The sequence below is a fragment of the Ornithorhynchus anatinus genome, chromosome 5, assembly GCF_004115215.2.
Source record: "Ornithorhynchus anatinus isolate Pmale09 chromosome 5, mOrnAna1.pri.v4, whole genome shotgun sequence".
NCBI classification, from domain to species: Eukaryota; Metazoa; Chordata; class Mammalia; order Monotremata; family Ornithorhynchidae; genus Ornithorhynchus; species Ornithorhynchus anatinus.
The window spans coordinates 45,030,728-45,044,693 of record NC_041732.1 but is presented as its reverse complement, the minus strand read 5'-3'; the positions used below and the strand labels follow the sequence as shown (position 1 = coordinate 45,044,693).

At 45.8% G+C, this 13,966-nt stretch overlaps 1 non-coding gene across 1 annotated transcript; it reads right to left on the bottom strand.

Moving 5' to 3' along the window:
• Positions 1-345: 345 nt before the first annotated feature.
• Positions 346-483, bottom strand: LOC114812607. Its single transcript, XR_003760258.1, has one exon. It is a non-coding gene; the product is annotated as a small nucleolar RNA SNORA7 (small nucleolar RNA).
• Between the last annotated feature and the right edge of the window lie 13,483 nt (positions 484-13,966).

The following is a 13,966-nucleotide window of genomic DNA, read 5'->3' as shown; positions in this document are numbered from 1 at the left end:
CTCCAACTAAACCTGTTATTTATCTTACTCCCTCACCCTTCTGCTTCACCTATGTACTTGGATCTGAACCCTTTAAGCACTTGTTAGTCACCCCACCCTCCTCTGTTCCCAGCACTTGTGTCTTGTCTTATGCAGTCGAGTCGTCTCCAACCCATAGCAACACCACGGATACATCTCTCCCAAAATGCCCCTCTTTCCATCTGCAATCGTTCTGGTAGTGTATCATAGAGTTTTCTTGGTAAAAATACGAAAGTAGTTTACCATTGCCACCTTCCGCGCAGTAAACTCGAGCCTCCTCCCTCGACTCTCTCCAATGCCGCTGCTGCCCAGCATGGGTGAGTTTTAACTTGTAGCAGATTGCCTTCCACTAGCTAGCCACTGGCCAAGCTAGGAATGGAATGGGTAAGTTTCTGCTTGACTCTCCCTCCTGTAACCGAGATTGGTAGAGTACTGGCAACTCTTCAGGTGTGACCCTGAAAGGGGCAGCACTTGTGTACATATCCCTAATTTGTTTTTAATGACTGTCATTCCCTCTAGCCTGTAAGCTCTTTCTGGAGAGGGAACCTGTCTCCCAAATCTGTTGTAGTGTACTCACCCAAGGACTTAGTACAATGCTCTGGACACAATAAGCGCTTAATAAATGCCACTGCCACTGATTGATTGATATCTCTTATTACTCCCTTTTCTTCTTCCTCTCTCATTTGCTAGCTGGAGCTTTCTTTGTTTTACTGTCTCCCTTTTATTCTCTCTTTCTCCCTTCCCCTCTTCCTCTCTTGCTCTGTAGAAGAAGGTTCGTGGAACAATGCAACCCAATGTCATGGAGAAATAGCAGAGGAGATCTCTGCAGAGATAACCCCTAAGAAATGTGATGACAACAGTAAAAGGAGAGGAGGAGGAGGAGGAGGAGGAAAGGAAATGCAGCTTCTGAATCCACAGAAGAGAATAAAATAATTAGCTTATGAGTGATTGTGTCAACCTAGAATTTGGGATTTGGGAAGTGTCGAGTGTCAAGTTAATTGTTGCCTACCAGTTGGAAGCAAAAGATTTAAAAACAACTGTTAACCCAACTTAGAAAGACTCTAAATTTCTCCCTGTCTCTGAGTCTCTCTCCTCCTTCTACTGATCATCTAGAATAGGAGATGGTAAACTGAGACCTGGGAATTGCAGGAGGCTTTCCAATCAATCAATCAATCAATCATTCATATTTATTGAGTGCTTACTGTGTGCAGAGCACTTTATTCATTCATTCAATAGTATTTATTGAGCACTTACTATGTGCAGAGCACTGTACTAAGCACTTATTAAGTGCTTGGCAGAGTACACTGTAACAGAGTTGATACACATGTTCTTTGTCCACAGTGATCTTACAGTCTAGAGGAGGAGACAGACAATAATACAAACAAATAAATTACGGATATGAATCTCTTGAGCATAGGTGTCCCCTGCAATCAATTAAGCATCAATGGTATTTATTGAGCACTTATTGTGTGCAGAGCACCAAACTAAGCATTTGGGAGAGTACAATACAATAGACTTGATAGACACATATTAAAGTAAATGACAGGTAGAGGAAATAGTCGAGTATAAGGATGCATATATAAGTAGTGTGGGGATGGGGTGAGTATCAAAGTACTAAGGGGTACCCAACCAAGTCCATGGTTGATGCAGCAGAGAGGCCAGTCAGGGGAAATGACTGCTTAGTCAGGGAAGATCCTGCAGAGGGTCATGTTCTTAGCTTTGATCCCACACCTAAAAGCACCCTTGGAAAGCTGGACAGGAAACAGTCTGGCTGCTCCACCCATTTGAGCCAGGAAGGGGCTGAGGGGAAGCCATAATGGTGGTTGCATGCCTCACCAGATGGAAAGGTGAGCTCAGGCTGTACCCATCCCTCCTCCTCCTCCTCCATCCCCCCACACCTGGCCCATCTTCTGGTAGCAAGCAGCATCCGTACTGAAGGCCAACCAATTTGGCAGAGGGCAGACCGCCACCCTCCACAAGCTCAGAGTCAAAGTCAGCTGCAGGGCCTGGCTCCCCACACATTGATAGCAGCAGTGGGTGAACTGTGCCATGGGCAGTGTAATGTCCCCAGAGCCTGGAGCCACCAGGTGCCAAGTCCCAGGGCAGTGAAGCAGCAGTGGAGGAGAAGCAGGAGAGAAGGAGGAAGAAGAAAACAAATGGATGAAGTAACTTATTTTTCTCTCTCCCTTTCTCTCTCTGCACAAAAAGTTCCCAGGCCCCTGTTGTAGCAGATTCAAATTTCCCATCTCACTGGCCAGGAAATGGAGACCCTGCCTCACGTCTGCCATCTCCTGGCGGAAAGTCAGAATGGCACCGGAACACAATTGCCTGGCTGCACAAAGTTAATTGGAAGACATTCCCTTTGTAAATGAGTACTTGGAAAACTAAGTGAGATGGAATGTATCCCCACTGACCTAGGACCAGATTCCTTTCTCACAGATATATTTCTTCCCAGGTTGTGGTAGGGGAGAAGATTTGAGTAATGTCTACTAACTCTTTTGGATTGTCCTTTCCCAAACACTCATACAGTCCTCAGCAAACAGTAAGCCCTCAATAAATACCACTGATTCATTGACTGAGTGACAGGTGATTTGCTGAAGACAAACAAGGGATTCCCTTTTACATTATACTGCATCTTTGTAAAAAAAAAAGGTCCTGGAGTCTTGGGGCTGCAAAACTCACTGAAATAGTCAACATTTCACCCACCATCAATATCTCCATCTTAAGCAAGTATTCACTGAGCTCAGATGGGGTGGGAAGGCCATTTCCAGACCTTAATAATAATAAGTGATATTTGTTAAGGGCTCATCTTGTGCCAAGCACTGAACTAAGCACTGGACTGGAGAGAGAAACATAGACCACAGGTGGAAGCAAACATATGTCTGAGATCCTTACTTGCCTGTCAGGGCTAAAGTTTCATAAAAAATCTGTACTTTTTTGTAGCTTAGTCTTATTTAACCATTTGGTCCCATAAAACCCTGGGGGTGGAAAAAGCGGGGTGGAAAAAGCAGTGTGGTCTAGTGGAAAGAGCATGGGCCTGGGAGTCAGAGGACATGGGATCTAATCCCGGTTCTGCCATTTGTCTGCTATATGACATTGGACAAGTCACTTAATTTCTCTGTGCCTCAGTTACTTCATCTATAAAATGGGGATTAAGACTATGAGTTCCATGTGGAACATGGACTGTGTCCAAGCTAATCATCTTGTTTCTACCCCAGCACCTAGTACAATGCATGGCACATAGTAAGCACTTAAGAAACACCATTTTTTAAAAAAGGCAACAATCTAGGAATTAATTCTGAGGACTGGATATTTGGAGAGGTTGTTCAGCATTTTCTCTTCTTGGGTCCCCTATTTTCCTTCTAGTCCTCCAATATTTGGCCCTTTGAGGAGTCTGTGGGGGATTCCAATACATTTGCCCCTTTCCCATTGTGCTCCTCTGTCCCAATCTGGCCTGTGATCCTAGGCCCAGGCTACTGCTGACAGCATTGTTCTCCATGCTGTAGGGGTGGCTCACCCAAAACACCAATGTCCTTCACCAAGACCTGCTGGTCTCACCTTTATAATATTGCCAAGATCCGCCCTTTCCTCTCCACCCAAACGGCTATCTTACTGGTATAGGCTCTCATAATATCCCGGCTGGATTATTGTGTCAGCCTTCTCTCTGATTTCCCTTCCTCCTGTCTCTCCCCGCTCCAGTCTATTCTTCATTCTGCTGCCTGGATCATCTCTGGGCATGTCACTCCCCTTCTTAAAAACCTCCAGAGGTTGCCTATCAACCTCCGCACGAAACAAAAACTTCTCACTCTAGGCTTCAAGGCTCTCCATCACCATGCCCCCTCCTACCTCTCCTCCCTTCTCTCTTTCTACTGCCCACCCCATAGGCTCCGCTCCTCTGCCACCCATTTCCTCACCATCCCCCGTTCTCGCCTATCCTGCCGTCGACCCCTGGACCACGTCCTCCCACTGTCCTGGAATGCCTTCCCTTCTCACCTCTGCCAAACCAACTCTCTTCCCCTCTTCAAAGCCCAGCTGAGAGCTCATCTCCTTCAAGAGGCCTTCCCACACTGAGCTACCCCTTTTCCCTCTGCTCCCTCTGCTGCCTCTCTGCCCCCCCTTCACCTCCCCTCAGCTAAGCCCCCTTTCCCCCCCTTTCCCTCTGCTCCTCCCCCTCTCCTTTCCCCTCCCCTCAGCACTGTGCTCATCTGCTCATTTGTATTTATTTTTGTTACCCTATTTATTTCGTTAATGAGATGTACATACCCCGGATTCTATTTATTGCTATTGTTTTTGTTTGTCTGTCACCCCTGATTAGATTGTAAGCCCGTCAATGGGCAGGGATTGTCTCTATCTGTTGCCAAATTGTACATTCCAAGTGCTTAGTACAATGCTCTGCACATAGTAAGTGCTCAATAAATATTATTGAATGAATGAACCAATATACCATGAGCAGTCAGCCCCTCATGCAGCGTGAACTCTGGCTGGTGGCTGCAGCTGAAGAGCTACTGCTCGGTCCAGCTCTGTCTCTAGCTCCTGGGAGATATCCAGAGTCTCGATTGATGCATGCCCACCTGGACCCTGGGAATCCATAACCAGGAGACTCGGTCATTGCTTCCTTCTTAGGATTCGGGGAAGAACTAGTCCCCCTTGAGCCCCTTGAGTTTGGAACAGACTAGCAGGCTACCATTCCAGAACCAATTCTGAATAATAGCTACCTTTTTAAGCAGAGAAACAGTGTGACCTAGTGGAAAGAGAATAGGCCAGTAAGTGCTCAATAAATATGATTGAATGAATAAATCTGGGGATCAGAGGATCTGGGTTCTAATTCTAGCTCTGCCACTTGCCTTCTATGTAACCCTCAGCAAGTTGCTTAACTTCCCTGGGCCTCAGTTTCCTCATCTGTAAAATGGTGATTCAATACCTATTCCCCTTCCTACTTAGACTGTGAGCCCCATGTGGGACCTGATTATCTTGTAGCTACACTAGGGCTTAGTACAGTGCTTGGAACATAGTAAACACTTAACAAATATTATCATTATTATTATTATCATCATCATCATCATCTATACCTGGGGGCCAGTGGGATCTGAACATCTGGCTAGTTTGAGGAAGCCTGGACCCACAGACTCCACCTCCTCTGCCTCTCTCCTATCCCCTTGGTTTCTCTCTGTCTCTCTGCCTCTGTTTCTGTCTGTCTCTCTGTCTTTGTCTGTGTCTCTGTATCTCTCTCAATGTCTCTGTCTTTTTCTGTGTCTCTGTTTCTCTCTCTCTTTTTGCTCTTCAGACCTTACTCACTGTGGGTTTATTTACCTGGCTTCAGTTTCTTTGGTACAGGTGATAGCATCTATCTCAATTCTGGGACTCTGACTTGGGGTGGTTCTCTGGCTGTGCAGTTTGAAATATTATGAAAATATATCTCCAAATCCCTCTCTCCCAGTGCAAAATGTCCGGTAAGGATGGCTTTAATGAGGCTGGACTGATTACTCTGGGACTTTATTACTGGCAAGCCTGTCCAGTCATTTAATAAAGTGGATTCACCCTTGTCCTTCCACAAGAATGTGAATGTCACCCTTGCTTTCTAAAAGTTCTCCATTGCGCCTAACCCCTCTCCTGGGATGCTGGGCAGAGAAGCCAAAGCCTCAGAAGTGAAAAGTAGCTTACTCTAGGCCAACCACAGCCTGACTAGAAATTAGTGGATTCTGCTCCCCACTCACTCCCGTTGCCTTCCCCTGTGCTTTGCCTTATTCATTCATTCCTTCATTCAGTCATATTTATTGAGTGTTTACTATGTACAAAGCACCGTACTAAGTGCTTGAGAGATTACAATACAACAATAAACAAACAAATTCCCAACCCACAAGGAGCCTACAGTCTTCATTCCCATTGTTTCCCTGGCTTGAAACACCCTCCCTTCTCAACTCAGACCACATCTCTGTCCATGATCAAATCCCTTTTAAAATCCTGTCTCTTCCAACATGCCTTTCCTGATTAGTTCCCAGGATCCAGGTTGTATCATCTCACCACTCTTATGTACTGATTTATTCCCATCTTCAGTTCTTGTCGTGAGACTCTGCCGAACTGCAGTTGGTCTTTGGTGACAGTAGTGTGCTTTCTAAACTTAACTTCCAAAGATCCAGTTGACAATGGGTAAGGGGATTCATTCATTCATTCATTCAATCAAATTTATTGAGCTCTTGCTCTGTACAGAGCACAGTACTAAAGGCTTGGAAAGTAAAAAGAGAGACAATTCCCTGCCCACACAGGGCTTACTGTCTAGAAGGGGAGAGACAGACATAAAGACAAGTACACAAGCATCAATATAAATAAATAGAATCATAGATATGTACATATATACTTGGTGAGACAGCAGCATGGCCTAATGGATAGACCATGGGCCGAGTACGGACCTGCGAGTCAGACCTGGGTTCTAATCCCAGCTCTGCCACTTGTCTGCTGGGTGACCTCCAGCAAGTCACTTAACTTCTCTGTGTCTCAGTTACCCCAACTGTAAAATGGGGACTAAGACTGTGAGCCCCAAGTGGGACATGGAAAGTACCCATAATGATTAGTATGTATTTACCTCAGTGCTTAGTACAGTACCTGGCACATTCAATAGTATTTATTGAGCGCTTACTATGTGCAGAGCACTGTACTAAGTGCTTGGGATGAACAAGTCGGCAACAGATAGAGACAGTCCCTGCCGTTTGACGGGCTTACAGTCTGCTTAACAAATACCATTTAAAAAAATGAAAGGAGAAACTATATTTCTCAGGAATCAAAGGGACTGACCCACGAGGACCTTTCTGCCCCACAGTTAGGGGTGGTCCTGGATGGAATGGCTGGTGGGGCTGAAAACAAAAGCTCTCTCTTTCCTCCTGGTGCTGGAGGAGTGTGAGGGACTTCTTCGTTCAACCCTTTCTCCTTATCTTGTATCTACTCCAATGCTTTGTACAGTGCCTGGGACATAATAAGTGCTTAACAAAAACCAAAAAAAAAATTATGGAAATGTAAATGCCAGGGGTTTGAGTGTGGGGTGGATATCAAGTGCTTTTGTGGGCACAGATACAAGTGCGTAGACAACACAGAAGAGTGAGGGAATAGGAGAAATGGAACAGTCAGGGAAGGCCTCTTGGAGGAGAAATGATTTTAATAAGGCTTTGAAGATGGGAAGAGTCGTGGTCTCTAATATAGGAAAAGGGAGGGATTTCCAGGCCAGAGCTAAGATGTGAGTAAGAGGTCAGCAGCAAGATAAGATGAGATTGAGGTACAGTGACTGGGATGGGGTTAGAGGAGCAACGTGAGCAGGCTGAGTTGTAGTAGGAAATTAACTAGGTTAGATAAGAGGGGGCAAGGTGATTGAGTGCTTTAAAGATAATGATAAGGAGTTTCGGTTTGATGAAGAGGTGGATGGGCAACTACTAGAGGCACTGTAGGAGTGGAGAGTTGTGAGCTGAATGTTTTTTTAGAAACCCATCACAAACATAAACTTGAAAGGAAACATGAAATACCAAATAGAAGATTTGAATCTAGAATACAAATGACAGGGCCAGGTGCTGAGGCAACTGAAGTGCTTGGAGTCAGGTGGAGTTAAATCTGGTAAGCTCCTCATGGGAAGAGACCAATCTATACCTACTTTTTTGTATTATATACTCCCAAGAACTTAGTAGAGTGCTCTGTACACAGTTAGTGCTAAATAAATACAATTAATTGAAATATTGATTAAAGTCTCCTTGGAGTAACCAGGCTTTTAGGAAGCACTTAAAGAACAGGAGGGGAAAAGAGTGAGACTTTAAGTCAGGTGGACTCTCAAGGTCCCTGTTCCTCACTCCAAGCAGCTTCCTCCCTCCCTATCATTTCCTTTGGCACTCTTCCATTGCCTGAGCCCCACACATGACTCTTCTTCACGTGGATATCTCTCTCTTCCACTGTCTCTAATTGTTCCTTCCCACTCCCATTGCCCTTCTGCATCTTCTCTCCAGTCCAGGCATGGATAAAAAATATCGGGATATCACCTTTCCCCATCCTGGAGAGGGGTAACTGTTCACTGCTACTCTGAAATGAAATTCAGGAGGAGCCGGTTCAGAGGAGGCAGTGGGTGTCAGGAAGGAAGATGGAGGAGGGGGAATCAGGACACTGTTTGAAAGTTTTCTAGAGATTCCAGGAGTAGGAGTAGCAAAGGCAGAGGCAGTGACAGGATGAAATGATAATGACACGAACACGTTTTACTGGAAGGCACAGCCCTCAAAGTTCTTGATACTAGAAGTTGATTCTGGAATCTTTATTCCAAATGGTCCCAAGCACTTTACAGGCAACTACTCATTCTCACCTTCAGTGTTGCCATGACATAACAGGGAGAGAGAGGGAGGAGATGTAGAGGTGGGAGAGAGAAGAGGCATGGGTGTGGGAGAGGGAGAAGACTTGGGGGTGGAAGAGGGAAGAGATGTGTGGAAGGGAGAGGGGAGATGTGAAGGTGGGGGGATGTGGAGGTTGGGGGGGGAGATGTGAGGTAGGAGATGGGGGAAATGTAGGGGCAGGAAATCTGGGGAGATGGGAGGGCACATGGGGGGAGATGTGGGGATGGGAGGAGGGAAACATGGGAGTAGGAGGGGGAGAGATGAGACAGAAGAGGGGAAATGGGAGGGGAGATAGGGAGGAAGCATACATGGGGCAGGACAGGGAGAAGGGATGGGAGAGAATGGAAATTTTGGATTGGGAGAGGGTGGGGATGTGGGGCAGAAAAGGGAGTAGATATGGGGATGGAAGAGAAAGGAGATATGGGAGTGGGAGAGCGAGGAGTTGTGGGAAAGGATAGGAGGCATAGGGGCAGGAGTTGGATCATTTACAGTCTCCATTTTGCAGTGGGGGGAACTGTGAACCAGAGAGGGCAAAGGATTGAACTTCAGATACCCAGTGAAGCAGTTAAAGAACTGGGAAGGTTTTTCTGGCTACATCATGAATAATCATCATTATTATTATAATTGTTAAGCATTTCCTTGGTGCCAAGCACTGTATTCTGCACTGGTATAGGTAGAAGATAATCAAGAGAGATTCAGTCCCTGTCCCACATGGATTTCACAATCAAGTAGGAGGAAGAATAGGTATTGAATCCCCATTTTACAGATAAGAAATCTGAGGCACAGAGAAGTTATGTGATTTGCCCAAGGTTACACAGCAGTCAAGAAGTGAAGTCAGGTTTAGAATTCAGGTCCTCTGATTCCCAGGTCCATGCTCTTTCAAATGGGGCTCATCTGTAAAATGGGGATTAAGACTGTGAGCCCTATTTGGAACATGGACCGTGTCCAACCCGATTATCTTGAATCCACCCCAGCACTTACTAGAGTGTCTGGCACATACTAAGTGCTTAACAAATACCAGAATTATTATTACTATTGCTAGGCCTCCCTGATCTCTCCAAGAACCAGGTTCACCTTAAAATATGCCCTGTTGCATTCTCCACCCTGCAGGAGCTTAACTAACTGATTCAGAGACTCAGGAACTGTTCGAAGCACCTTGCTAAATATATTCTGGTGCTCGAACAGGGAGTGCAGCTCCTGGAAGAGCTGAATGAGACACAGGAAATGTCTTGGAAATTTAAACAATGACATTGCTGGCCCAGGCCCACAGGCTCCAACCCAGCCCTCTGGGTTGCCTGTGATAAAGAACCAGACTCAATAATCTGGACTTGAAACTCGGAGAGACTCGGGGGCATGTTACCACAGAACATCAGTCAGTCAATCAATCATATTTATTGACTACTTACTATGTGTAGAGCACTGTACCGAGTGCTTGAGAGAGTACAATATAACAGAGTTGGTAGACATGTTACCTGCCTACAGTCCAGAGGGGGAGATAGAAATTAATATAAATTAAATTATAGATATATACATAAGTGCTTGGGGGCTGAGGGAGGGGTGAATAAAAGGTGCAAATCCAAGTGCAAGGATGACACAGAAGGGAGAAGGAGAAGAGGAAATGAGGGCATAGCAGGGGGAGGCCTCTTGGAGGAGGTGTGCCTTCAACAACTTTGAAGGTGGAGGGAGTATCCAGGGATCCTTTGCTTGGAAGCTTTTATTCTGAGAATAATAATTGGAATTTCAAAGTCTGGGATAGTCCAGGGCAGTTCCTCCTGGAAAGGAGTGGAACAAATATACCTAACGATGGTTGGGGCACAAAAATTCCTCTTTCCCTACACAGTATGTGTTCTTCAAGGGATGCTGAGTGATAGTTTTAACGCTTTTTTAGAAAACGTCTTGCATCTGAGGCTCATGAAGGGTCACTAGATGGGAAAGGAAGGCAAGCTGGAAGATACAGGCCTCTCACTTCCTCTCACTTCTCTGCCACTGACCTTTCTGAGAAGGCAAGACTGCAGGTCTGAGAATGGAAGCTAATTCACCGTGATGCCAGTTCTAACTTTCAACTCTTTAGGGACCTATATGCTTCTCCTTCCATAGTCAAACTTGAGGCCTTGCCCACCAGACCCCTACCCTCTCTCTGCCAAGCACTTGACCCTACCCTGGCCTGTCCTGCCCTGTCCTGTGTTGCCCCCAGTATTGCCCAGTACAGCCTAGGCACCCCACCCAGCCACCAGAGAACATCAAAGTTTGGCTCAAGAGCCAGCAAGCACTGCGAGTCACCCAAGTGGAAACAGGATCCTGCAGGCTCCTCCCTCTTGTGGCCTGAGCCAGGTCAGAACCCAGGAGGAGCAAAGTAAGCCAACTTCTCCCTTCCATTTTCCCCCTTGCCTTTCCCCACAGGCTAGAAAGGAAAGGCCTAATGATGATCCAGAGGAAGTCTGGGCTTCTGCCAAACAAGTAAGCCCCTTTACAGAGAGAGGCTCTTTCTCCACTTCAGGAAGGCAGGTCAGGCACTTGAAATTAACATTTAAAGAGACTGTCATCCCCAGCCAATCAGAAGCATCTACTCCCAAGCCCAGGGGAGAAGGGAAAGGGACAGTTTGTAGCCAAGTGCACAAACCTTGCCTGGTCAGCTATTAGCTCCCTTGGAAATAGGGTCCTTCTAGCACTTTGCCCTTTACAGTCAGGATCTGTTTAGAAGGGTTAGTTCCAATCAGCCCCGTTGCTCAAGAAACAAGCTGGCATATTCAGAGAGGAAGTGAGTTATCCACAGCTCAAGTAATATGGCACCCTTGATGGGTCCTTTAGGAGAATAAGTTTGCTGGGAGCACTTAATTATGATTTGTTTTTATTAATCAATAAACATTGTTTTCAGGTTAGTCTGGTCTTTACAAGTTGTGGTGATTGGCTTTATCGAAGCAAATTATGGGTGTCTGTGGCAGAGATGAAAATCAATGAGCCATTAGGGAGCAGGAATCCAGATTTACCTCCTCCTTTCTGAACTAATACTTTAGTGTAATGAATCGTCAGTCTTCAAATTATTATTATACTCTGCAGCAAGCCAATTACCTCAACAAATTTAGGCCCAGGTTAGTTCTGAGAACGGGAGAGCCACACAGATTTTGGGCCTGACTATCTTGGACAAGCACCTGCCTAACTGGCTTTTTGGGGAGCAGGGAGGATTATTCCAACAAGTATGCACAGTCTGGCTAGAGATCAGCATAGAGATCAGGTGTTATAGTAATTGGATTTCTCTGTTGCTGCTGATCTCAATTGGGTCTTCTTTATATAAGAAGGTGGGGCTTTCTCATATAAAGAGGCACCAATATGAGGTGGGAACTCAGTTGTATTTATTGCATGCTGTGTTCAGAGCACTGTACTAAGCACTTGGAAGGGTACAATATAACAGAGTGGAGAGACACATTCCCTGGCCACCATGAGCATTTTTTAAATGATATTTGTTCAGCACTTTCTACTTGCCAGGCAGTATACTAGGAGCTGGGGGTATACAAACTAATCAGGTTGGACACAGTCCCTCTCCTACATGAGGGTCACAGTCTTAAGCCCCATTTTACAAATGAGGTAACTGAGACACAGAAAAGTGAAGTGACTTGTCCAGACAAGTGGTGGAGCCAGGGTTAGAATCCAGGTCCTTTTGACTCCCAGGCCCATGCTCTACCTACTAGACCACAATGATTTTAGTCTTACACTCTAGAAGGGGAGGCAGACATTAATATAAGTTATGGTTGTGTGCATAAATGCTGTAGGGCTGAGGGAGGGGTGAAAAAGGGTAGAAATCCAAGTGCAAAGGCATCCTAGAAGGTGAGTGGGAGAAGAGGAAATGAGGGCCTAGCCAGAGAGGGGGAGGTGATCGTATAACTCAAGTTTCCACCCTTTGCCTAGCCCCAAGGGTATTGTGTAAAATATTGTGTATTCTCCCTTCTGTTTAGACTGTGAGCCCTACGTGGGAAAGGGACTGTATCTAACCTAATTGACTTGCATCTATCTGACCATTTAGAACAGTTTTTGACATATAGTAAGGGATTAACAAATACTACTTATAAAAAAAATGGGCATAGAGCTTTTGGGGGCAGGGATGAAGTTTGATCCAGAGCTGTAGGGCAGGGATAGATGCCCAGATGTCTCACCCTTAGTGTGGTTATTAAGCTGGGTTCTCTACCATGTGCACTGAGAAGCAGCATGGCCTAATGGATAAACCACAAGCTTGGGAGTCAGAAGGACCTGGGTTCTAAACCCACCTCTGCCACTTTTCTGCTATGTGACCTTGGGCAAATCACTTCACTTCTCCATGCCTCAGTTACCTCATCTGTAAAATGTGGATTAGGACTGTAAACCCCATGTGGACCAGAGACTGTGCCCAACCTGATTACTTTGTATCTACCCCAGTGCTTACAACAGAATTTAACAAATACCATCATCATCATCACCATGATTATTATTATTTACTGGAAGAGGACCAAGTTGATCTTTCCAGGCCCCTTCTAGGAGTAGAAGTAATAATATTCATTAAGCACTTACTGTGGGCAGAACACTGTACTAAATGCTAAACTTAATACTTAGCACTAAGATTTTAGCTTTAAGGTTCTCTGACAGATTCTACTCCTGGCCCTTGTGGTTTCCTGAAAGCTAATCTGAGCAAGTGTGAAGATCCAGGGACATTCAATCTTAGAGACCAACTGCCCCCAGGTTGACCAGGAATCTTGTTTTATCCATCACGGAATGGAGGAAGTAGCACCTCAGCTACCCCACATGGCAATCAGAGCCCCACAGTAGCCGGGGGCAGACGTTCAGGGGGAACATTGGCTGTAAATGCAAACATAAGGCCTCTCCAACTCCATCTCACAAGAACCACTGCCTGCCGTAGCACTCCTCAACATGGAGTGACTGACTTGTTGGGAGCACCAGGCTACTTGGCTCCTAGCTCTGCCTCATTTGCTGATCACCCTTCCTCTTTGCCTCAGTCCCCCTCTCTGTTCAGTAGGTAAAATACTGCTGCTACCAGATATTGTTCATCAGAAACTTTGAGTATTCAACATCCAGAACAACCAATGGTGGCGGTGGTGGTGGTGGTGCGTCTGCTGCTCTGGTAGTGTTCTCTGAGGGAGAGGGGTGATTTTGGCTAGGGTTAAGAGAGTAACATGGGAGAGGTGGATCAATTTGGTGGGGAAGAGACTCCTCTCCATGTCAAACCCTGTCACACGTGCTTTGATTTTCTCCATTGGCCTCTTAAGGTCATGCCTGCCACAACCCTACAAGCAGAAAAAAACAGTAAAGTGTTTAGGCAGGATGTGATCTAGGGGTGAAGAACTGATGAGCAAGCACACTTGCTTCTGTAGACCCTCCTCACCTGCCTCCAGAGACTCCCCACACCCTACACCCACACATAACCCACCTGCTTGACCCCGTCTCTTTCTCAGAAAGGCTGACACCCCAGCCCCAGCCCTTTACAGCTGCTACATGTAGCTATTTAGTTCCAGTTCTCCAGATGGTTGAAATGACAAAATGATGACTTCAGAATAAACTCCCATAGCTTGAGTTTAAGGTGGGAACGTCCCACCTTCTCCCAGTCTCTC